Source organism: Caloenas nicobarica, chromosome Z, assembly GCF_036013445.1.
Source record: "Caloenas nicobarica isolate bCalNic1 chromosome Z, bCalNic1.hap1, whole genome shotgun sequence".
Lineage (NCBI taxonomy): Eukaryota > Metazoa > Chordata > Aves > Columbiformes > Columbidae > Caloenas > Caloenas nicobarica.
Window position 1 is genome coordinate 69,187,278 of NC_088284.1, and position 27,527 is coordinate 69,214,804.

The window sequence follows — 27,527 nt, forward strand, 5'->3', positions numbered from 1 at the left end:
CTCGATGATCCTAATTGTCTCTTCCAACAAAAATAATTGTATGATTCTTAAACATTTCTGGTTTGGAAGAGATTCCCACACAGCTCCTTTGGACTAAGTCTGTGCCCGTGGAAAGATGTTTTAGGACAGCTAAGATGAAGTTTCTGCACACAACATCTCCAAGTAGAGATCTTCGCCTTCTATGTTACTGGAAGACCTGAAGCAGCCTGTGCTAGGTGAGACCTGGCCTCAAGTCTTCATACAGCCTGTGGTATGGAGACAAACATGATTTTCTTGCTAACAGTCACCTGTATATAACATATTTAATTTACAACAGAATAAGGTAACTAGGCTGGTAGGCTAGGACAGCTTCATCTCTTCATCCTCACAGCCTCCTGCGTGATTGTGAGCTGGTCCCTAAAAAGATGTTGTTACTGGTATGGTGGCCTTTGTATTTGTACAACTCCTGCACTGAATTCCAGGTATTTTCATAAATCCTTCTGGAAGCCTCCCTGCCTCTGAAAATGTCCATAGCTCTGTTCTGCTGCAGAGAGACTTCCAGTGTTTGTTAGACTCAAGGTGGTCTGGGGGCTGTGGTATATGTCCAGAAGGACTTCAATAACATGGCCACATTGATTTTGGCAAGTGTGCAGGAAGCGGAAGGAAGTGCAGTTTTCTGCCTTTTTGTGTTCAAAATTGACATCCGAGAATTTCCCTACCTACTTAGAATAAAAATATGGGGAAAGTCATTGGTTATCTGGGCTCACTGACTTCACAGAAAACAGAAGAGTGTCTAGAATTCCTGTGTTTTATATTCTCAGCTTTAAGTAATGCTTTTGAAAAAGTCAGCTTGCATAGTGGGGTTAGGTTCTTTCCTACAGAGTGAGATTACACTGTGTAATAAAAAAGCTGAGAGGAGAGATGAAACCCAACTCTTAAATCTCACAATACCATCGTGGAAGATGACAAAAAAGCAGCTTATTCTGTGATGTAAGAAGTATAGAGAATGAGTCGAACTACTTATTCAATTATGTCAAATGATCAGCATTCATTCATTAAATGATGTAAAGTGAAATTAAATTAGAGCAAGTAAGTGATTACATTATGTAAAGTAATTTTTAAAACTGGGTAATCTGATCACCCTTCATTTATTACATTAAGTTCAGAATATCGTATATTGGTGCTATTATTAAATCCATGGAAATGCTTATAATGATGGACTAGTTAAAGCATAATTTGCAAGTGAAGCCATTCCTTTTCATATTTCTTTTCCAGTATTGTCTATTTATACAATGCTGCTAATTCTTTCAAAGTGAAAGCTGAGATTTCACTATAACTTTCCAGATATTATTTGTTGTTCTAGGTAAAATCTTGTAAACATGACTTACGAACATCTTTTGTAAGTGTTTTGTAAGGCAGGGGGGATGGGGAAGGAGAAGAAATAGGTACTAAAATTGTGAGCTTGTAGGAAACATACTAATATATTTTGAAAATAAAATACTGTCATACCTTTCTATGTGTCTGGATTTTCTGTGTTGCAGACAGATGAAATGAAACCATCACATTTTAAAATGATATTGAGACTTTTTTGAAGTAGGAGAGGGAGAATAAAAAATATGATCCTATTATTCACACACACAGGTTTTAATTGTGTACTACTCTGGCATGTTTTCTCATGATTACACTGGTCTAAAAAAAAATATTTTCTTCATATCTCTTTGGATTTTCTCTCCTGCTACTCAACCATTCATGTTGAAGAATTGTTGGAGGTAATGAAAAATATTAGAAACAGGATTGATTATTAAATCAGCTTATTTTCTCAGAGTACTTAATGACAAAATATTACTCTAAGGACTCAAATACCAATTTCTTGCTGAAATTCAGGTATCCTTGTTGTCAGAACTTTTTAATGTCTTAGTGTGTTCTTACTTGGTGAGCCAGGTGTAAAATTCTTAGGAGTCTATAGAGTTTTCTAATTAATCTAATTGTGCAGTGTAAACCTAAAAAACCATCACGTGACATGCTGATTATTTGCAGAGTTGTGTGGGAGAAAACAGCACTTCAAACTCTAGGAGAGAGTTACTGTTCAAGTGGTACAAAATGTTATGCATATGGAAAAGGTAATAGATTTAAACATGTCTGGTAGAGTTATTTGAAGTACTTGGAGTTTATCTCTTGGCTGACAGAAGTCAGAAACTGATTTTGTTGGCTTTGTTTTTTTCCTAGTATTTTGATGCAGGAATAAGCTGGCATGTCTGTATGAGAGAGCTTCTGTCATTTCACTTAAAGAAGAGTTCATTTTTTTCCAGGGCAGTTGATCCAGGTGAAAAACTGTCTAAGGGTTTGTTAGAGATGGAGAGATCACACAAAGACAAAATAGGAAATCAAATAGAATCATGGGAGAATCAGTGACTTTTGGGCTCTGAGGAGAAAATGGTGAGAGAAATGTGAAACGTAAGAGAAAATAGAATAGTGACAAATATGCAAAGTAAAAAAAAATAAAAGGAAAATGGGAAATATTTTTATCTCTGTGCCTCAGTAGTTATGGTCTTGTAGTGCTGTCAATAACTCAATGTATAAAGATCTTACCAAAATGAAACTCTGAGAACTTAAGTACACTTTCTTTAGCCTACTGCCGTAGCAACTGCTGAAACATCTAGCCACAGGTAGCCTCTCTGATGTAACATGGCTTGAGTTTATGATCTTCCCTAGAAAATTTTATTTTAAGGCTTTAAAATTATGAGCTTCAACATTCCTGTAAAAAAAAGTATACGTAAATAATCTTTTATATATGGCAAGCTGTATTTTTCTTATCTTGTAGTCTGGAAAATGGATCAGCATGTGGCAGATAATCTATAAACTGAAGTGTAAAGTGTTCATAAGCACCTTGTTTAGCTTTGTATTAGGCCAGAGAAATAAAAAAATAGAACAATCTACGCTAGGAAGGAAGAAATATTGAAAAGAAAACTAGGCTTGTGTAGTGTATATGAACAATGACAATGAAATATTATGGTTATTAAAAAAATGAATTTTAATGGTTCTGATAGTTAGATGCCTCATTTTCATGCAAATTTATAGCCATTATTATCTCCTGGCCTAACTAGAAGATCAGAATAGACTCAGCGATTGATTGACCCTATATTAATATTGTGCAGTCATTTCTATAAATTAATTTCATATAGCATATTTGCAGCTCCTTGTATAAACAGGAGAAAACCAGGATAATAATAGCGCCACCACCCCACAAGCTAATAAAGTCTTCAGCGGTAGCACATTCTTCTGAGTGAAGGACTCCATCATCAGTCTCAGCAAAGGGAAGCAAAAAAAGAAGGAAAAAAAAAAAAAAGAGAAGGAAAAAGGGAGAAGAAAAAGCATGGAGGAACACTCCTGTGGGAGGGGAAAAGCTTTTAAGGTGAGAGAGGATCGAAATGATTCTCATGCCTAGCCCACCCACATAATGAAGGCCAGGGAAGTCCAGGCTTTGCAGACACTGGTTCCTCTGCCTAATTTTTCATTTTTTGACGTGAGGGTAGCTGGCATGTTTCCTCTGTGAATTGTGTGGGGGTATGACAGCCTCCCTCTCCTTCCTCCCCTCCCTCTCCTCCCTCTCCTCCCTCTCTTCCCCTGTTGCTATTTAGATGAAAATCAATGATTTAGGCATCTGAGAAATCTGCTTGGATGTATTACACAATAGCTTCAAAATGAACAGGAACTGTGAAGCTAGACTTAAGTAGAAGCAAAACCAGTCTCAATAATAAGAATAAATTCATTAAAACTTTTTCTGATCAGGGAAGACCAGAAACCTTTGTATTTTACCTAGATGTCTCAAATACCTGAAACTGCTCTCAGGCTGCTAAAAGAAAAGGCTGAAAAACTGGTATGCTTTCATGCTGTACACATTTGGTACTATGTCACTCTGTCCTTTTATTCATATTATTAAAACAAAATTGGTTTTAACTCTAGCTTCAGATATCAGGGCACGGTGTCTAGCTGTGGCTTGCTGACAGTGCTGTGTCTCTTCAGATCAGCTGCTGGCTTCAGTAAACAGTTCCATACCCACAAGGCCTCATGCTGTGCAATATATGACTAACTGACTAGACAGCAGCAAAATGAAGGACTGCTCTACTTCTCTATGTGCTTTACTCTGGGATAAGAAGAAAGGAATGTTGTATGTTTCTTCATTAAAACAGACTTTTCATCCTGCATTAGGCAAAACTCCAGGGAAACAACCTTTCCCCACCCTTAATTAATCCAGAGAGTGAACATAAGAATGACTAGACAGATGGGACATAATTTGAGTATGGAAAAATTGTCATCATCCCTCTTTAATTAGTGTTATAGGATGGCTCTCTTCAGATATAAGTAGATATGACAAAGATGTGTTTCACATATTCAAGAGGGTAATTAAACTGCCACATGCTCAAACCGATATACATACAGCTCTGATTAAAAAGCTGACTCTCTGAAAACAATGATGGATGAGGTTTTAATGCGCATGGGTATTAGAAAGCAGAGAGAAGGGATTGCTGTGAAATGAAAAGTTTCAGTTCTTGGCTGTGAAGGCAAAAAAAAGGGGGGGAAATTTATTAAATTTAAAAGAGGGAAAAGCTTTAAGGAGTAACTGAGGACACAGGAGGATGAATTCATGCTATATAGTTTAAAGTAATGATTTAATTATAAAGATAGAGGAGAGCAGACATACTGTACCAGTCATCAAACCAAAATATATCTCTCTGAATAGTTATGCAGTATGCTCCGTGCAGACTCCTTTTTTTCACCTCTAGCCCATATGGCTGCTCCTTGAGATGAGGTGGTAAGTTAGAACTGTGTATTTCTGGATATGAGTTTTAACTTTTGCACAGAGACAGGCCAACAGGAAAACCGAAGTTGGGTTGCTCTAATGGGGCAGGAAACTGATTTTGTCTTTTCTTTCTGCCTTGTTGTTAACAGCGTTTTGACCTAGCAGTAAAACGCTGCTTCACTAATAAAAAAAATTAAAATAATTTCTAAAGTATGCATCAAAATTTTTGCTGCCTAAATTCTCATTTTAGCCTGCTTTCCTCAACTGAGCTCCATGGGACTCTTGGAGACCCTGCGAGAGTACCTGCACAGGAAAAGGAGCCTGCAGGACTTTCCAAGGTGATCTGCATGCTCAGTGGATACTTCTTAGCCCATCTGCAGGTCTATCTGCTTGTGCAAGGTCCTTTCTAGAGGCTGCTCCCTTCATGAGGCAAACCTTGAAGCTGTTTTGCCATTTGGTCTCCATGTACTATCACTGTCTTGGCAGAATAGCTGTTTTAACTCAAGATCACAGAAAAACGCTGCCTAATTGCACTGAAGTAACATCAAAATAGTGTATTACAACAAGAGTAAAAAGGTCTTGGGATGAGCTTGGTAGACAAAAGAATGAAGATAAAATAGGACTTAAATATAGTTGTGGTTTCATGTCAAGATATTGCATAAATCTATTTACATGTAAGAAAGACAAAAGACAGACATACTCAAATGCCAGTTCTGATACTTAAGGGAAAAATGTCATGCCAACTTTGGCCATAGTCATATTGTTCTCCCTGTCCACTGTATCTGCTAAAAAAGGCACCTTCACTTGTGCTTACGTTACATGGGAAGTGATGTTGCTGTTCCTTTTATCTGTGAGATGTAAGAGGAGAAGATGCAAATGGTAAAGATTTGACACTTCCAGAGTTGATTCCTCATCCAGCTCTGTTGGTGGCTTCAGCTTCAAATTTTAGCTTTTCTCCTGTTGTGAGACTTGTCTTGTCATGCCACTTGGTAATTTCTTTCTTATTTTTCTTTTTTTTTTTTGAGTGAATACCTCTCACTATCAGATAAATGATACTTCCTGACAGATATTTAGCTTTACTGTTGGCTTTCTACCTACACTGCTGACAGAGTTGTGCAGCTAATGGGCAAGTCTGATAGTGCAGGATGACCAGATGTTTTTCTTCATAACATTATATTTTGCTTGAATATTGTAGCAGTTTCCAGATATATTTATTTTAATTTTCTCCAAGTTAGATATATAGTTGTGTTCTGATGGCACAAATAGCTGGCACTTAATGTATTTTAATCAAACAGAAATCAGTACCCGTTAAAGTAGGGGCTAGTGTTAAATAACTAAAGCAGTACAGAAGATCCGTAAAACCTGTTTCAAATAGAAATTTCAGCTTTAGACACTCAGCAAGCAGAATTGCCCTTTTATTTATTTCCTGCCACTTTTATTATGATTTATTATTCTCCATATAAATAATCCCTGTACTGTACCCAGGGAATTGTTTCATTTTTAGGAGATAGAAATCATTCATTTCCTGCCAATGGAAACTCATAAAACAATATATTGACAATTACAGCTAGCTCAGCTGGTGATTATGAGATTAATTATCGTTGTGAATGATGGTGTTTAGCAGCTTCAGTTTTCCAGCTCTGGTACAGTGGGCATTTTCTGTGGGCAGAAGGCATCTGTGCAAAGAGCACTGCAGTGGCTGTTGGACAGAGAGTCAAGTCTGCACTGAGGACTCAAAACTCTCCTCCAAATGGGCAGGAGCATGATGATCAGCTCAGCTCTGGGATTTGCAGCTGATGGCTTCCTGACAGCTGACATTTTGTGGAAATGGCTGTAGTACTGTTTAGGTCAAATGTCACGTTTGAAAATAAATCTCTGGGTTTTATATGCAGGTAGGAGGCTATTTTTACTTCTGTTCACAGTAGGTTATTCAGGATATCCCACAGGTAGTGGTGACAGTTTGATTTTCCCTGCAGTCATGAGAAATTAACGTTGCAACAGATTTCAGAAGAAACTATTCTGCAGAAGAGCAAGACAGTTTCTCAGATATTTTGGAAGACATGCTAGTCAGTGATGACACTGGAAATTTGACTAAAACAAAAGCCAGTGAAGTAACCAAAGCACTTGAATAATTGACTGCGAGCTACTGAGCAATCTTTCTGAAGAAATTAAGCTTTCTAAGGTGAATATGGCTAAAACAGTCAAGCCCTAACAATCATCAATGCATAGACAAGTGTTTTTTCTTTAAATGCTTTAAGATAATTCAACTCATTTTAACTGAAAATTATTAGGAATCAGTCTCCAACATGGTTTAACTGAGAGATTGTGTAGGATGTGGCAAGCCCAAGCAGACAAACTACAGCCATGAGTCTCTTCAGCTTTGGTCTGAATACAGGCATATTTGCCAGAGGGAAAAAAGGCACTGTGATTTTGATAGCTGTCACAGAGCCTATATGGTAATCCTGAAGACAATTTAGCTGAGCAGGATGAATACTGCTTTAAAAGCCAAAGGAGAGAAATATTAAGCAACAGTTTTCTTATTTCTTATCAAGAAAGTGAGTCACTGGAGATGTGTTTTCTCCACTCCCCGCCACATCATAGAATTATAGAATAGTTTGGATGGGAAAGGACCTTCAAAGGTCACCTCGTCCAACCCCCCTGCAATGAACAGGAACATCTTCAACTAGATCACGTTGCTCAGAACCCATCCAGCCTGGCCTTGAATGTTTCCATGGATGGAACATCTAGACGCTTGCTTTCTGTCCTGGTTTCAGCTGGGATAGAGTTAGTTTTCTTCCTAGTAGTTGGTATAGTGCTGTGGTTTGGATTTAGGATGAGAATAATGTTGATAAGACACTGATGTTTTAGTTGTTGCTAAGTAGTCAAGGACTTTCAGATTCTTATGCCATGCCAGATGCACAACAAGCCGAGAGGAGGCACAATCAGGACAGCAGACCCAATATGGCCAAAACGATATTCCACAGTATATAACCTCATGCTCAGCATGTATTTTGGAGGAAGATGGCCGGGGGAACTGCTACTTGGGAACTGACTGGGTATCAAAAGATGAGTGGTGAGCAAATGCATTGTGCACCACTTGTTTTATATATACTTTTGTTATTGTTATTGCTGTTATTATTATTATTTTTTCCTATTTCTGTCCTATTAAACTGTCTTTATCTTAACTCATGAAGTTTACATTTTTTCCGATTCTCTCCCCTATCCCGCTGGGCGAGGGAGGAGTGAACAGCTGTGTGTGGTGCTCATTTAGCTGCTTGCCAGGTTAAACCACAGCACTTTTGCAGCAGCTCTCTGGGCAGCAGCTGAGGGTGGTCAAGCTGGGGGTGAGCCCATGGACAACACACATTGCATGGCTGTGACACTGTGGGGCTGCCCAAAGTAAAATGCCTGAGATGCTCTTTTAAACGTGCATGTTGCTATTAAAGAGAATAGGAGAAATGTTTCATTACATGGAGCATCTGCAGCTAGGGGACCTGACCGAAGAAATAGCAAGTGCGGATGCACAAATCACTCACTAAGCTGCCGAGTTGTATGACGGTTAGGTGATGTGCCTCCAGGGCTGAGTTATATCGCGTGCTCAGTGCACCATCAAATCGTGCAGGCTCAGGTTGGATTGTGATGGAGTCCTTGCTTTTATGCCCCTTGTCACTGTCCTGGGAATGGAATAATTTCCCAGAGCTGTAGTTTGAGATAATTATGTACAGAAAACATCACATAATGTCTCAGTGAAATCCCAGGACACACTGTGTTCTAGGTTGCCTCTAAGAAAATTAGGTTGTCATGCTAAATATGGCAAATGCTCAGTTATACATCCTTGGCTGGAAATGAACTGTTTAAGGAAACTGAAAACTAGAATACTTTGTCAAAAGTTTGGGCCTTTAACTGTATTTCACTTCCATGGGTACCAGAATGTAAAGTGAATATTGTTGTATTTGACATCTCTGATGGCTGAAAACTCCATTATGAATGATCTTAAAGGAACATTTAAAATGGTCTAAATGTCAGAGTTTTTACCATTTCTTTTACTTAATCTATATATTTGCCATCTAAAGCATTATGAGCTATTTAGTTGCTTATTACATTTTGCTAAGGCTGGCATTTAATTTATCAAAAACTAATTATGATGGGATTTCACTGAGGAACAAAAGCACATAATCTCTGGGGTGGATGCCAGAAAGCTGGTTTGGCAAACATGAGATGCTGCAGATGGGGGAGGGGGTCTACCTTGGTTGCTGTTTTTGCATTGACTCAAATAGATTTCCATCAAGTGTCCAGCTTTTGAAATAAGCAATGCAAGAGATAGGGAACAGTGTTCATGCTAAGGAACTGCAAATTAATAATGAAGGGCAAAAGAAAGAACCACAACTCCCTCCCCTGCTCCTTATTTAAGACCTTAGAATGTGGTTGAGATGCCTATGCAAATGCTTTGCTGGTAGTAGCATTTAGGCAGAGTTCTACAAGGTTTCTTATGAGACAGCCAAACTTCCTTTAATTTCTGGAGTGCTTGGGTGCTATAGAAAGTCATGAAAATCTTCTACTGTCGCAAAGGTAGGCTATGTTTATATATGCACTCTACTGAAAGTCCCATGCTAAACTGCATTAAAGTGATACATATACACTGGGAGAAAACTGCCAGAGTTCAGTCTCTGTGACCCGTTCACAACAGCTGTTCTGCTCTTGGGCACTGCAGAGTTTTTGTCACATAACACTTTGCATGATCTTTAGGAATTCATGCAATTGCAGCTTTTTTGTTTGTTTGTTAGTTTGTTTTTTCCCAAATATGCATTCTTTACAGTTGAAACATTTTCAAGACTGAAAAAAAAAAGAAAAAAGTGTGTCCAGGTATTACAATTAGCCTTAGTTTAATCTTTTTTTTTTTTTTTTTCTTGTGGGTTTGCAATCAGGTTGTTCCTTCTCCTGAAAAATACTTTCCCACTTCCACTGAGAGCTGAAAATTTCTGTAGAAGACTGACAATCAAGTTCCAGTTATTCGAATGATCTCTAGGCATGGCTGATTCAACCCTTTCAAAGTCTCATTGCCATTCCTGAATCTATGCTGGGTCGCACAAACGTATGGTTTGGACTGCAGGATGGGGACCTGTGGAGCTGTGGTACAGTGTGGTAATGCTGCACACATAAGAACAAATTTGACCCTGTGCTGCCAAATGAATGGATAAAAGGGAGTAAAATGGATTCCCTCACTTTGCTATAGGCTTGAATACAGCCATAGCTGGAGATAGTGCACAGGCAGCAGAGATTTTTTGATTTAATTTCTCCTTCTGAAAGGTGCTTTGCTTTAAGGAATTTTCATGATACTTCATTTTAGTTTCTGTCCTTTAAAGGTACAGTTCATTTTTCACTGCAAATATTGTGGAAGCCAGAAACAGCCTTATTTAGAACAAAGTTGTATTCCCGAAGTTAGGCCAGTTGTGGCAGAAAGGATTTAAGGAAAGTGAGGGAAGACATTTTCCTTTTTAATGTCTAACCTTATTCCAGAACATCTCAGTAAAGTGGATTACATCTTCCCTTACCATCTCAAGCTGTATTTAACCAGCATTAGATATCATTCCAAACTGAAATAAAACACACTCATTCTGAGAAAATCCGTCATTTCCATTTTACTCTTTCTGGTCAGCAAATCAAATAATAATAATTTGCCTTCCTTTATATCCAGTAGATGCTCTTCTAATCTGAAATAGCTTGTTTCTTTGAACAAGAGTCTCTTACACTAAAGAAAGAAATAAAAATGAGAGGATCTTCTCTCATCTGGAAGAACAATGCTGGAAACATTGCAGAAGAGAGAATTAAAATGTGGCAGTTTTGTCTGTGACTGAGCTGGTCTCTGTTGAGTCGAAGCATACAAATATTAACACTGAGTGCTCCTTGCTCTGAAATGCTCATGATTTAACATTCGCAAGGCTGGAGAGAGGGAATGGTTTGGCAGGTACAAGTGGCAAGGGAGGTAGACCAGAAGCCTATGGCAGCTGTGCATTGCTCTGCTCTCTCCTCTGTGCCACCCATCGTGTCTTCACAACCGCTCGCATGGGCTGCTGAGGATGAAAAAGGAGGCTGATACTAGCTTCCAGCAGGATGCCCCCAAATAATAACAGATGTTGTTGCATTTACAGGTGGGAGGTGAAATGGAATATACTCTGATATCTCATTTGAAGCCATGGAGTAGAATATCTTGTCGTCATACGCATAATTTCATGCTTTGTGAAGAAGAGTAATTTCAAAAGGAAAAAAAGAAGTATTTAGTTGCATTCTAGCCTCTTCTTACAGAGCATTTGGTGTAAATCTCACTTTGGATTAAATGTGAATGTAGGAACTTCAGTGGAGTAGCACTTGTCACTGATTCACAAGTGCTGAAGTATTTTTGAGCTGATTAATGATTATTTCATCTTTGGTCAGTTGAAGAAACCTTAATAAAGGATGTTATCACAGACTGTAAACATTTCAGCAGAAATGGGAGTATCTATTCATTTAACAAGTTCCCTTCTCTGATAAATTGAGAGCAATAATACTGCATGGCAGACTTGGCCAATATATCTATGTACTCTGGCCAAACATTTTGCAAGATGCCTAAAGTTTGGTGGCTCTGGGAGAGGATAAATGTGGTACCCTACTCGGCTGCAAAAAGACAGTGTGGTAGTGGAAAAAAAAAGTGCCATGAGAGATAATTCCTTTTTCTTTTCAGTTTACAATTTTGGTTGCATACATTTCCCTGCTGAAATGGAAAACAATATTGTAAGGATACCTTAACTCTCAACTGTATTACTGAACCTCCGTTCTGCTCAATTCCATGGAAACCAGAACTGTGACAGTAGCAGCAAACAGCAGAGAGCTTCAGGAAAATCCAGTGTACGCTATATAACATACATCTTTTCACCAGTTGATTGATTTTGACACCGAGTTGTTTTACGGAAAATTAGAGCTTAAAACATATAGGTATTAGGAAGGCAAAAATAATAATCTAATTTAAATCTTTAATGCTAACCCACTTATTTTATGACTGAAATTTACAGAGAGAGGAGGAGAACTTGTTTCAGGAGCTAGTCAGTGGTGTGGCAGGGCTAATACAGAGCAGACTGTGGGGGTGTCCAAACCTGTGTCCCAGAGTCAGTGGTTATCACCTGTATGCAGCAGCTTGGTTGCTTGCACTGTTACGGGATGTGCAGACCAATTCATGACAGAGCAAAGATTGCTTTAGCTGAATGTCAGCTATAGATTTTCTACTCGTGAAGTCAGAAGACTGAGTAGTCTGGGATACAGCTACCAATGGTCAGACTAGCCACTGCCGTGGGCCATCATCTTTGTGGGACTTGAAGGAGAGGTGCACCCCCCACTCTGAGAGCACCTATGGGGCAGTGTGGAGGATTGTTCAGAAGTATGTAGGTGTCTCACAACATTTTAGAAGTGTCCAGATTTGCTGGTATTGGTCCTGAAAGTGTAATTCACTGGTTGCTAGCTAGTTACGTGCTGTTAATAAACAGCTGCTTCAATTCTGATTTAAGTATGTTAATGTAGCTTAAACTTTGTGAACTGAGCGGTTTTTCCTATCAGAATATGTGTGTGCATGTATATACATATGTATAATTTCTGATTTTGTTGTTTACATCAGCTTATCATATAAGTGCCATAGTAATTTTCTGACTTGGCAAGCCTAGTACCTCCTAAAAATTTCTGTTTCTAAAGGAGCTACCTGTATCCTTCAGTCTCTTTCTTCAGTTTGTCCATGTCCTTCTAATAACTGGATGCCTAGAACTAAACATGCAAAATTCTGACAATAATAATGTTTAGAGAGAAAATTTATTTATTCAGCACCTTAATATTTATATGTGTAAAACACAATATTCTGCTAGCCTTTCTAGATGCCTTCTTGCCTTGTAAACTTATCTGATTCGTGCTGTCTGTTTGGAAAAGCTACCTCCATGGCAGAAAAGAAGAGATCCAAGTGTCCGTGTGTTGGTCCTGAGTCTTGTTTCTTGTGCTGTCCATTCTGTAGCCAAAGGAGATCAGGCTGCCACTGGACATGGCCTGGTGTTGGGTGTGGATGCAGGGCCATCATGTTGCATGAAGACACCATGGTGAAAGCAATCCAAGTCCACCTGGACTGGTAGTGCACAAAGCTTTACTGCAAGTGTGATCCAATTTTAACTCTTCTCTTGGAAAATCCCTATTTATGCACCTACTGCCTTTCTCTTTTTTAGAGATGGGTACTTGCCATGTGGGAGAGACGAGAGACCAATAAATGCTTTGCAGACAGATGCACCCATAAGCAACAGAGAATGCAATTGATTATTTCAAATTTGTTGTGGTTCTTTTCAATTCACCTAATATTGGTAAGATGTCTATTGATAAATGGAAGCTGTCTATCCGTTTCTTTTGCCTGGAAAAGGAGGCAATAGTCCAATTTATCATTTTCTGGTTTGTTTACTGCAGATAGTTATTTAAGCAACAGCACAGAGCAGAAACAATGGCTTTCCTTGACTTGTAGTGTTACACAGCATTGGATTTTTGCTGCCTTTGGCAAAGCTGAAGTAATCAGTGGAACAGATTCAAATGCTCAAATGCTACGCTTGTGTGCAGCCAACCTGGATGTCACTGTGGAAAGCTTACGGTGCATTTAACTGCAACATCGCTTCACTTGTCTGCTTCTTCTGTTTGTTGAAATGGCTAGATGAAGGGACTGTCTAGATTTGATTGCGTATGAAAGAGATTACTGAAAGCTTTACAGCAAATGCATGGGGAATTTGTTTTAGGTTCTCATGAAATCCAGCAAATCAGAACCCATACGCCTCATTAGTCAAAACATGAATTTAGAAATCTTGCTACAAACCTTGTTTATCTTGCAGCCTGCATTTAAATGGTTCCAGGGTATGTGTCTGTGACATACCGTTTGTAAGACATATTCTCCTTTAGTGGCCCCTCTCAGCCTTTGTTCACAGTAGAACTAAGTTTATAGCATCACATATTTTCCTCCCAGGCTAACAACTTTTGTCTTGATGAGCTTGAAATACTTTGATGTACCATATAAGTCTTTGCCGACTTTATGTACACAGGCTTGCACATACATTGCTATCCTGGTGGTTCTCCTAAACCCAGCATAGACTTCTACCATGAGCTGATATGAAAAGTAAATAGTGGGGCCCTCCAGGCTACAACTTGGCCCTCTGGACAATCATTCAGAGCAGTCCAGCTGCAATGTGGAACTGTTTTGATCACAGACCATTTTATGCCTCCTGTACTCTGAAACAAAGGATGTCTGTTGCAGAGCAGTAGGCAACAGCATCAGCTATGGACTCTATTCCTCCTGGTCTTTACCCACCCCAGTGGAATTTAATGAGTCTTTGTATTGCATTCTGTGTTCACCTGATCAGACTCTAACCCTCAGTTTATAACTCCAAAATAACTATTCGTCTGAACCATACTCTAGAGAGAGTTGGTCTTTCTCATGTGATGGCTATGGAAACTGATGACAATGCTTGTGACCTTGCCATGCAATTCAAATATAAGGGATTCAATTAACTCTGAAACTCACCAGCTTAAGCCATCAACTGAAGTGGACCCAGATTAATGGTCAGATTACTGGTCTCAAATTTGTGACTTTCTGATTATGCTTTGGTGTTCAATGAGTTTTAATGTCTTGTTGCAGCTCCTGCATTTCACTTCGCCAAAATACTGTCACAGTGGAAACAGTCTCTAAAGAAAGACTGAGCTGAGGACTTCGGTTTCTTCTGATTTCCTTCCCACATCTCAACCACTGTTACTTTCCTTGTGCTTTTTCTGACTGGGGACCAATGCACATGCTGAGTGAATGGCTGGTCGACTAACCCTTTTGAAGTATTTGCCACAAGCTCAAAGGAACATCTGGAAGCTTGCCTTGCTGCGCCTTTACATTGTGGTCTCAGGACCCCTCTGGTCAAGGGATAAGATGTTTCCTACTAGAAGACCCAGAAAAGCTGAAGTTCCTAGTAGCAAAACTGAGAAAATTCTTTTTACAGTCTTCAAAACACTAATTAAAAACAAACAAAACCAACAAAACCTGCAAAAAACAAACAAACCAACCAAAACCAAACCCAAACCAACCAAACTAAAAAGACAAAAAAAGAAAAGTTTTTCCCAAATATTTTTCCAGTTAAATGTCTCTCATGTTGATTTAGTGACTTCCTGAGGGTTTTTTAGATGTCTAGACTGCAAAACTTACTTAGGATCTTTGAATTTTTTTGCCTGTTTCTCCACCCCAAAACCCACTTCTTGTACTTTTGGAGTGCTACTCACACAAAAAATGCTACCTGCTGTGGGCCCATCACGATATGTCTTTCACTGGTAGTTACCACAATGGTCTTTCTACTTTCTGATTGCATCTTTGCTTACTGGGGACATGAGGTATAAATTTAATGCCAAAATCATCTTTCAGTTTACTGAATGCCATTTCTGTCCACACATGACACTCATGCATAAGTACACTCAAATACTCCAGTGGTCTCCTGCCATTGGTTATCACATTACCCTTTAAATTGAGTTTTTTGAAGAGAAGAATTGCTCTGTTGGGATGGAGTTGGTTCAACTTGGTGAATGTGCATTGGAAACGAACTTGAGACATTACCTCATCTCTGTGGGACTTACAAAGTAGGTGTTCTTACCTTGATTCGTGAAGGGAATCCTGCAAGTAGCAAGTGGAGCACTTCCTAATTAAATAAACATCAAATGCTGCAGTATATGACTTAATCAATATTGTCTGACCATCAGTGGGTCTGCAAGTGAAAGCAATTTAATGCTGATCAGAGATAGTAACACATTTGCATCATTGGTCGTCATAAATATTGTTGATTGAATTAGTCATTGCAGACAATACTCATGAAGGAGGTGGCTCCATTTTCTCAGCTCCTAGTGGTTCACAAGCTTTGCCTATTTGAACAGTGTCTGTTGAGGCCCATTAACTTTGTGAGGGAAGGGCATTAATTTCTACAGATATGTTTTACTATTGCTACATATTTGCCAACTAGCAGAGGTTATTTTATGGGCAATTCACAAACTGTTTACTTTGACTGTCTCCCATTTAGCATTCAATGGGTGCACTTGGTCAACCTAAATAGATGAGACTAGCACCTTCCGGAAGCAAATAAATTTGATTCAAAACTTACATTCTGTAAAAAAAGATGATTTTTATTGTAAAATTGAGGAGTGGTGAAAAAGTTAATCATATTATAAAATATATCTCAAAGTCTGTAGCTGTTCTATCAGTGTTTGTTCTCCTCCTGGAGTGTTCGAGCTCATATATAATAGCATAGAGAAACTGGAAACGAAAGCCAACAAACAAAAGTGAGATTTGTCATGTTTTGACAGTTTTGCTTCTGTAGGCCTTGCTGAAAGCAGCTGTTCTGCAGATGAGATACAATTTTAGTCAGTTAGGACAGTGAATAGAACTGATCAAATTACATTTTATGAAACAATGTTTTTGGCAAAAGTATGTACTTTTTACTTATTTTTATATATATACACATATATATATATTTTTTTTTAGAAAAAGGCAATTTTGAATGTATCTTCTTTCACATTAAGAAAAATAAAACTGCTGATTATGACTGGACTGTTTCAATTTTGAAAACTGCAAATCTTCCCCCTAACTCTTCCTCCTTTCTGTATCTCCCTTATTTTTCAATTTTGTCTCTGCATGACTGGTAATGAAATAATCATCTTCAATCTCCTACCCTGTTTGTTTTTTGTTTTTTTTTTCCTATCCCTTGTTGACTTATGGACAACTCTTCATTTCACAATTACCTGGTGACAGTTCACACTAAAAGAGGGAGGTGAAACAAGTGTTACTCCAGCACTTATATAGACCAAAATTGTTGCATTAAAGATGTTCTGGAATACATCTCTATTTGGCTTTATTTTATTTTTTAAAAATTTTAAAAAAATTTTTAAAAAATTTCTAATTTATGGGACCTGTTGTTTATGAAACTGTCTAAGCCCCTTTTGAACCTGCAAATACTGACTCCCTCTACAAACCTCTTGTGTCACTGCATTCTAAAATTTTGCAATCCTCTGTAGGAAGTAGCATTTTTGTGGAAAACTTACTCACATCCTTGCCAACCTTCTCCCTAAAGCAAATGATGTCAACCTTTTCATGTGCTCATTTAAGGCAGCTGCTCATTTCTCTTGACAGTATCCAAGTACGATACTCAAGAGGTGGGTATACCAAAGAATAACACCAAAAGTCTACTGTCTGTCTTGTTCTCAGTACCCGCTTTCTTGATGTCCAATATCTTGTTGGCTTTTCTACAGATGTGAACTTCCAAAAATAACTTCAAAATCTATTCTGAGATGTGGTGCGATATACTGGGGGTGCATCATTCCTCTTTCAAGTATTTCCTTATTTGTTTGTTCACAAAAATAACATCTGCTTTTTTTGACGGCTTTAATTCTCTTAATAAAAAAGTGGATTATTATTTCTTGTGATACTGCATCTTCATAAAATATACAACAAAGTTATTGGATAGCTAGTTTAAAATAAGAAATGTTTTATTTCATGCCATCCATGCAAATTTAATTTCTAGTTGTTGTTGGAAAGGTCCAATGAAAATAGGCTGAAAGATAAATGCACAGGTAGCTATTAAACACAACAGGCCAGTTGTAAAGTTCAACTCAGAAGGTTGTGAATCTCTGTCGTTCAAACCCTGAGGTAATATCTTAGACTAAGCAGAAGTCCATTTAATCTTGTTATATTTTCCTCCAAGCAAGTGATGCTTCTGGTCTCACATATATAAATGTATATACCGTATCAACTGTACAGAACTAAAGTGACTACTGAGATGTTATATGTAAGTATCTTGGCCAATTGTAACTAAAACCAGAAAAGCAAAGAGATAAAAAACTCATTTAATATCTACAACATTATAGTCAGTACTGGATTTAGCACATTTGCTATAAGCATAGCTTTTGACTAGATTTTTCCTTCCTACTTCTTAAAGCAGCATTTTATTCAACCTCGCCTGAGATAGGGGAGTTGCTAATGTACCTTGCACAAAATAATTCCATGTGCATGCCAGAACTGCAATATTTAGCCTACGACTTTGAAGCATACTCAAACTGGAAGGTGCATGCACAGCTAGTTATTTGTCACTACATTTAGATGAGTAAACTCTTAGGATGACTTATTCTTTAAGTTATTATCATTACCTTTCATTAGTTCTGGAAGGATCTGCTGAGAAACAAAGAAAATTAGTTGAGTTTTAGTTCCATCATCCTTTTATTGAGCTTATATTTTTTCCCCCACTGCCATCTCTCACCAACATGCATCATTGTTCTCCTTGCTGAGTGAAAGACAGCCATGCAACTGAGCTGGTAAAGGTTCAATTTAAACAGAGATACCTAAATGTGTGATTTCAAAAAAGGAACACAGTTGACTTTTGTGTTCCACTGTAACTGAGAATGTAATGTTTTGGGAGTGGAGCTTTTCATTTTGGTAATGCTTATTCGCTTTAAAACATTTGGTGGACAGAAAACAAGAAATAATTGTGGAATAGCATATAATTTCTCTGTATTTGCAAATGGTTCATTGACCACTACTTAGAAATGTTATCCTTTGAGGAGAGATTGGCAGTTCATTAATTCGAAACAGTAATAATTCAGCAGAACCAACTGTTTTCAAAGTGCATGGAGAACTGTTGATTAATTATGCTTCTATGGTAGCATTTTATACTAGCAAGAACAAAAGCATGGGAGTTGGTAAGAATTTCATAAAACCATTTCATAATTAGAGAACTGGTTTTGCATGTCCAGAGACAAAGACTAAAGTTAACTAAGGTATTTTCTTAACTATACAGATACTCAGAGTCTGACATTGAAGTCAGTAATGTGAGCAGATGTTAGGTAGTGTTTGCTTTCCTGATCAGGCATCAGACACACTATTTCTTTGTTTGCTCCTGCAAAGACAGAAGATTAGTTCCCTCTACCCTTTACAGTAGTGTATGACAATTCTGGAAATGTGGTCTGGCCAAAATTAATATGCTACTGCTTCATAGATATTTTAATAAGCACCTGCTGAATTTATTCCTCCCTCAGCAAGCTGAGGATAAGCTTTAGAGTGCTGTATAAGAACAGGAGTGGAGAAGCACTGCAGACGTGAGTTTGATGATTGCACCCTTCTGGGAGCGGGGCAGTCAGGACCAGTTTGTGACTACATTGCAATTTGAGTGGCTGCGGTTGGGAGGCGAATGGCATGATAGGAGGTATTTCTGTAATAATCAGCTTCTCTGCTTTTCCAGTATTTTCACTGACTCTACATCTGAGCAGATCTGGTACCGCTGACACATTGGGAAAGAGACAGTGTACAGCAGAAATTATCAAGGTCTGGTCTGGGTAGCGATGGAAGTCAGCAAGGATTTCTATAAAATGGGCTGTCTTATTGTACAGGAAGTATGGATATGAGAAAGTTGAGGACAACAAAGAACTACACATGGAAGAAGAAGACAGAAAGACCTGCAGGAGACACAGGAGAGCTGACTTCTTGTTGGTGCTGCTGATGACGCACGATCTATCTGAATTACGTAGCTACAAAACAAGTATTACTCCAGATTGCCAATATCCTGGAGAAGGTGATAAATATTTGTCCAGTGGAAAGATCAGTGGACACTACCCTTGGTTCAGTGCTGTAGGACCTGCTTTGCTACAAGTAGCAGCATGACAACTTAAATCTCATTTAGATTCAAATACAAAATCCCTCACGTATATCACTACCACATTCTTAAGGGTGTTTTTACGGGTTCTCTGACTGCATTTACTGGGCGCAGTTTTTAAACCTCTCAGATGATTTTATAGAGCTTGAACATTGCTCAGCTTCCCACTCTTCTGCAAACCATGACTGTCTTTCACCGAATAAATCAATCTTCTCATCAGGTATTTGACATGCTCCATTAATATTTTTCTCTGTTGCAACAGGATCAAGCCCTAATCGTGAAATACTAAGCCAAGACTTGGAAGCCAGCTACCTTCTCAACATTGTGCATATTCTTATTTTTTTTCATTCAATAGTTTATTTTTTAATGATAAGTCTCAGAAAGTCTGCAAGCCTCCCTACTTAAGCAAACTTAAAATGCCATTTCTTATCAAAACCATATGAGATCCTAATGTGCAGAGAAAATTTCATAAGCTTGGATTGTTATTTGTCTTTTATTATTATTATTGACTTGACAGAAAGCTGCCTTTGAAGGAAGCTGAAAACCCCAAATATACTGATGTGTATGTGGTAGGGCATTATTGATTCCTTCATTTGGGATGACATACTAATGCCTGAACCAAAATCCAGCCAAACATACATATTCAGGTCATGTCTTCCAGAATTGAGAGCATGCTATGTGAAATACATTTCAGAAGACAATGAGAATTGTTTAGTTAATGTAGATGTTTTTGAAAACTTGAGTCATTGCCAATCTGAATAAAGGCATTTTAATTCTAATATGTGCTAAAGAGAGTCTCTTTTCTGGTTATTTAAAGACCCTTCATCTTGCCAAAATTACTTGTGGACAGCCTTGTTTTCTTGCTTGATATTTTCTGAGCAAAATGAGGGAATTTCCAGGAGTCCTGCTCTGACTTGTGTAATTTAGCCCTCAGACTAGTCGGAAATCTAAACATAACTAGGGATATAAAGCAAGTCCAGGCCAGTACTCCCCAGAGTCACTGGGATTTTTTTCACTGACATCAGAGGAACAGGGCTGGGGTGACTGTATTCTCTTTCTGGTAACCCACAAAAGCTTTGGAGATGAGTCTCCTTTCTCACCTTTATCTTCCTCTCTCAGTCACTATGCTGGATGTCCACTTGAGAACCTGTCATTTACAAGCTAACTGACCCCATTATTTCCTTTCCTTCCCCAAATTATTTTGACTTACACAAAGATCTCTCAAGTAATTAATGTAGAAATGCCTGACTGAAAAAAAGCTTGACATTTAGCTAATTCAAAGCTTGCTTTGATATTTGCTTGTCTATATAACTCACTAAAGTATGTCTGCTAAAGGCCTAGCAAATTTAGAAGGTGTTATTTACCATCTGCTGGATCTATGAAACTTACTTCTAATTGATGTGGTCAATAAGTGTAGCTCCTATTGTTTCTTGCAGACAGAGATATTCCAGATTACCTTTCCTTTTTTACTATTGTTATTCTTCCAAGAGGCATCCCTTGCTACTCTAATGCATCCTGTAATGTAGAACTGGCAGAGTCTCTACTTTCAAGCAAAACAGTGTCTAGCGTAAGAAATGCAAATGGGAGATGCTGTATTGTTTGTTCCATAATGATCAATCAGCTTGGAGTTTTGGAACAACACTTTTGCTTCACTGGACTAAGCAGAAAATTATGTGAGTGTATTACATAAATAAGAAGCTGCTCCTAATTTTGCATCAGGAGATTACTTTTATGTGTCACCTCATTATGGGTAAATGTATTGCTTTGGGGAGGAGAGGTGTAGAATTTAGGAGAAAATAAAATAGAATTAGGAGTTTAATAATTGAAATATTTCATATATAAGCATTTGTAGTCAGAATGGTAATTGTTCCTGATTTATTCTGGTTTTGTTGTTTGCTTGTCTTCTAGAATTGCTGCCACTATCATAAATGAGTCCCATTAGTTGGGCAGTCTGTGCAATGTTTCTCTCAATTAGGCTCACAATGAAGTTGTATGATGGTTGTTGCTATAGTGTTTCTCAAATTAAATCTGCTAGAAACAGAAAAAGCAAATTTTTACATAGTAGGTAGTACAAAATTGTGTTGATAAAATAGACAAAAACCAAGGAAATTTTAGTATCTTAGTTTCAGTTTAAGGACTGTACACTGTGTGGAAGTCATGGTTACCTTACAAAAGGAAGGTTATGTTTGTTTATCTTATGTTTGTTTATGTACATTGCTAAAGCAGTTCTGAAATAAGAATATTCTTTCCCTCTTCCATCTGCAGATATTTAACAAAATTTGGAAGTCTATGGAAGTAGCAGGGCAACCCTGGAACTGCTCTTATGTTTTTTGCACAGAGTACTCAATACTGAAAATGGACTACTGGGTTAATTGGACTTCTGGCCAGATGCATCATGATAGATTTGTTTGTTTTGGTTTGGTTTTTGTTTTGCTTACCTAAGCTGTTGTTTTTACTGTTTGCGCTGATTATCCAGCTCCCTGCTCCAAATGATGAAAGACTGATCTCTCATCCTTTTATTCCAGCAGGAGTTGTAACACCATTGCTATTTCATACATCATATTTCTCTTTTCCAGACCAAACCCCACCTGATTCTTTAGCATTTCCCCACAGCTCAAGTCCTTTGTCACAATTTCTTTTCTGAATTCTCTAAATTTTTTAAGCACAGGATCAAAACCTGAGACAGAACCTCATCCAGTGCTTTTCCTCTGCTGTGTATGGCAGACTGGTTATCTCCCATGTGTTCCAGATAATACTGCTGATAATATTTTCTTCACTGAGATCTGCTCTTTATGCAGCAAAATCATTAACTTCAAATCATTTCGCATGCTAGTATAAACTGGATTTTTTTTCCACAGTATTATTGTTGCCAACAGTTTTCCCTTTGTTATTTACATTTTTAGAATCTCTGTTTTTCATTTGGTACTTTCTGCTAGGCATATGAACTTTTTGTGTGTGTTTTCTCCATCAGCTCTGAAACTCATCAAGCTTCCCAAAATTAGACATTGTTTCAAAGCATTACATAAGTCATAAACACAAAGGCTGAGTATGCGAAGACCCATGGGATGCTGCTTGTATCAGTGTGGTAGCAAACTACTGATAGCCATGCCTGTAGAGTTTAATTGGTTATGAAACTGTCTCCTGTCTTCCAGTTCTCCCTGATGGAATTAAGTCTTTGACCTTATTCATGGGCCTGACCAATATGAAACCAGTCCACAATGCCCATGATTTAATAGCTGTCTCTTTTCCATATATTTCTATTAGTTCGTTCGTGATTAACTTCACTGTTTTCTGTAAATCTCCATATTCTTATCCAAGGTAGTTAATTGACTTGTCTTTTAACTTAAGTGGACTTTGCTCAACAATTCTTGCTTGTGCTCCTATCTCTCTGTTAAAATCAATCATGTAATTAGTTGTGTTTTCAAAACTGTAGTCAAAAGGCATGTAATACTTCAGATTTTTCTCTCTCAGTGCTTATTTGCTCTCCTTCTTGACAATGAGCATATACTTTCCTTTTACTCATTCCTCATTCTGTAAAAACAGTATATATTTTTGGTTTTATATGGTATGGGAATGTAGCAGAAGATTTGGCCAGGAGGTTAGTTAAATGTAAATACGCTCAAGTGACTTGCACCTGTCTGTAGAAAAAGCATATACATCACACTAATTGTTATACTGACCTTGTGTGCTTGATGAGTACAACCTCTGTGTTAGATAACGTAGGCCTGTGAGAAAGTATAGACCCTTATCACTATGTCTGAGATTCCTGCTTTGTTGTAAGAAAGAGCGGGGGGCTGCACCTGCCTGAAGCCTTGAAATACAGGCGAGCTCAGCGGGCCCAGTGATCTTCCAGCAGGGCTGAACTTACCAGCGCCTGTGTCCCTGCTTGTGTCACCTCTGCCTGGGAGCTTAGGTGTGACTTCGGAGATCCCTCAGTAGAGAGGTAACTAAAATAAAACTTGCTCTTCACAATGCATTCGTGGCCTCTGGCTCTCCTTGTGACATGCCTGCGTATGTGTACACATATACTTAATATCTTTGGCCAGCTATAACTCACGTGCCTCCATCCATATGGTTTATATTCATAGATGCCTACACTATTCTTTTTTCTTCCTCTGCTAGCTTTTTTGTTATATTTTGATTTTCTGACTTAGATGTCCTTTACAATTTGGTCATAGTTGTGTCTTGCCATTTCTTGTCATTATCACTACTTTGAGAGAGACCTTCTTGTCATGTTTTCTTATAGTATCCTTTATAATCTTCCAGCTCACCTGAATGCTTTTGTCTTTTACATTATCTACTCAAGACACAGTGCCTATCCATAAGGCTACTTTATTTTTTAACTGTGTCCTGAATTTGAATTATTTTTCTGATAACAAATTATGAAAATATTAAGGACATTTTTATAATAAGATGTCAGTCTAACTAATGTATTAAAGGAGTAGGTTAACCATTCTTCATTTAGAAGCACAGTTTGTGACTCTTATTTAGAACAAGCTGGCTGTATCCTATTGTTTTCAGTAACACTGAAGTAAGACATGCTTTCCACTGCTGAACTAAAGTCCATTAAGTGGAATTAAAGTGTCTACTAATTAGAAATAGACAGAAAAAAACTTCTTGATCAGGATGACAAGTTTTGTTTGCTCGGTTTCGGTAAAGTGAAGCTTCTCGTTGTCTACAATTCAGCGAAGGTGTTGCACATAACTACAGACTATCACTATGTGAAATACACCTAATAGATCAAATAGAGATTATGCTAGCTGTAGCTATAAGAACACTACTCAGATAATTTTACACATTCCATTTATCAATGTAACATGATAAAGTCACTGATTAAAATATCACATTACTGTTGATAATATCCTCTGTGTCCAGTGGCACAGTCATATATGCATCATTCATATTAGGATTTGCACAGCAGTTTTAACTTAAAGCAAATCAAGAATTCACACCTTTTACAGCAAGACCTAATGATGTCCAGTTAGATATTGCAGCTGAACTTATTTTGAAGACACATGAGCAGTAAAGACATTCAGACCTACCAAAACAAGTACCGTGACCTACATATGCCTGCTGCAGTCCCCTCCTTGTGTAAGCATGATCTTGTAAAAAACACTGACCTTTGCATGATTTATTGGATGTGACACTTTTCCTTTGTGAAGGATGCGTCCAGACTCACCAAACTCTTCAACGGTTGAGTCACCACCCCTGGAGGTGTTTAAAAGACATATAGATGAGGTTCTTAGTGACATGGTTTAGTGCCAGAGTTGGGTTATGGTTGGACTCGATGGTCTCGAGGATCTCTTCCAACCAAAACAATTCTATGATTCTATGATTCCTATCAGTTCTTAAGTCTTTGTGTCAGGAATATAAGCTAAGCTTCGCTTTTTGAAAATCTATTCTTGTAAGTATGTATTAAGCCATCCAGTAACTTCAAAATGCTGTCAGAGAGCAACTGATATGCTACTTTTGAGACATCTGTTTAGGAATGGGCAGAACCTGCTGCTGTGCCTGTTTTTCTGATGCCTTATTAGTTCTGTGTTCTCCAGATGATGAAATGATGTAAATTAAAGGCTGATTTGACTCCTTAATTTCTAAGTTTCTTAAAAGGAACATTCGTCCTTTTTTTCACTTTTGTCTAGATTGTTTCTGCCCTCGTGTTTGTCTGCTTTCTCTCTAAGCTATAGTTTTTGTCCTTTTCAATACAGTTTTGTGATTACTCTATGCTTTTTAATTCTCCTTTTTCAACCTTCAGTTGGTTTTGATACGTTGTTTTCCAGAAAACCTGTTTCTTGACTTGTTTGACTGTGGATAAGGACGTATGTTTCTCCTTTCCAGTACAACAGTAGCTTGTTTTCACTCATATTTCCGTGAACCTGGGATCAAATTATTTATAAAAATAGAAGAGGAAGCCTGCTTTCCGTGCAACTCAGAAGAGCCAGAGTTTACACTTGTGCATGGAGCAGGCCAATGCGTAGTGTATCTCCTGCACTATACGCAGAAAAGAGCACAGTGGCGCACTTGAGGAATATTTTACTGTTATTTGCACTGCTGGAAAACTGCGACATTTTTAGCAAAGAAGGTAAAAACATTTCAGCTGGGAATTTTTTAATGTTAGCTAAGATTATAAGTATTACATGGTGCAGGAGCCAACATTCTCATGTGGATTTTTTTATTAATGACCACAGTTTCCAGGCAGGCAGACTCATGAGAAAAGGTGAAAGGGGAAGCCTGAGATGGCACTGGAATGAGTGGGAGCTGCTCCTTTTGGCTGGGGTAGCAGGGGCCTGCACCAGGCAGTGTTTGTGGGAGTGAGGTGTGGGGGAGAGATGCAATGTGGCAGGAGAGCAGGGAGCACCACGACACACTGGGAGAGGCCTTGTACTATCAGGGATCCCACAGAGGCCCAAGACACTGTGGGAGGGAGGAGAGAGAGAAGTGAGAGTGAAACCAGGGGTGCACGTGTGGGTCCTCAGCCAGAGGCCATGAGAATGTCAAATACCTTCTAAGATGTTTCTTAACACCAGCAGTTCAGAAAATAAATGACTCATAGAAGACTTACCAGAGCTCTAAGGCTAAGTGTATGTGTTGACCTTTCCTGGTGTTTGTGATGACTGAATACAGTGTAAAGCTAGTGTCAAAATAACAGAAAACAAGTCATCTCCCCTATGTTTCTTTATTGTTTGTCACTGTAGGGATAGCTTTTTTTTTTTTTAATCTCCCACTGAATCAAAATACGACCTCTTTGTCCTCGAAGGTTCATAACTTTTTGATGAATTTCTGGGTTATCCAGGTGTTGCTGCAACACAGATAATAAGTGGACATATTGGCCTTGTAGCAGCTATACAAAAAACTTGAAATGAAAAAAGTTGTATGTTATTTCTGATCTTTGAATGACCTTAGCATGAAGCCCTAAAGGCTTGCCTTTGGGAAGTGTGATTTCCTTCCAGAATACATGTAAGTAGGACATCTTTTGTAAAGGAATGTTCATAAGGATTTAACATAGTCAGTCTTCACTTTGGCTGCTGTAAACCGTGCAATGAAAAAACCCCAATGTTTTAATATACTTTACTAGCCAAACTTCAGGAAAAATTCTGTTTTGCAAAGAGAATGATCTTGAGAACAGTCACGTCAAAATCAAATCCCTCTTGCATGCCACAGGGATGAAATGTTTCCTACTGGAATGCTTAGTACTGTTCTTGAAGCAAGAAATAAAGAAAATTATTTGCAAAAATGAGAATTCAGAAGCTTAATCTAATTATCATGGAGCCTTCCTTCCTACCAACGAGATTTGATTTGTGTGTATCTGCGTAAATCCCATGTCTGAATTATAGTGCTTCTTGTCTCTTGTACTATTCTAGAAGTGCGAGGGTACCAGGCACTAAAGTATAACACTTTCAAAGAAGCCCATAGTTCCTCAAATTCTGGGTAATGTATTTTATGTATTTGAATACTCCCTTTAAGTATGGATTTTTTAATATTTTATTCTGAAATGTGTTTTGTTGCCAAACACATGTTTAGGTACAATAGGAAGTAAGCACAGAACTATGGAAAGGCACTTCACTGCCATTATGCTTTATCAGAACTTTGAGTGATAGTAATTGTACTTGAATAATGTACTTACAGTACATGTATAATAGAAGCACACTTATGCTTCTGGCTGGGTAATCCTCTGTTATTCAGGAGAGAAAATGTGTTTATCTGTGGTGAGTAACAGACACACAACTGATGGATATTTGCAAGGGAAAAGGCAACGGTTAAAAAAATCAGGCCTGAGAAACGCAGAAATGACAGAGGTTCCTGTGAAATGAGAATACCATGCATGGGCAGTCCTTTTCTCATACAGCTACTTCGTACTTGGTGACACACTGGATGCCTTGCTCTTCCAATGGAGGGAGCTCCTAGAGACATCTTAGAAAGACTAGGCCCGTAAGTGACATCTGCATCAAAATGTCAGTTGCTGTTTGGTTCTGAAATTCTGTAAAGCTATGGATTAGTTTGTCTGAGCTGTTCTGGCTCGACCTCTTGAGGGGATAGTAGGA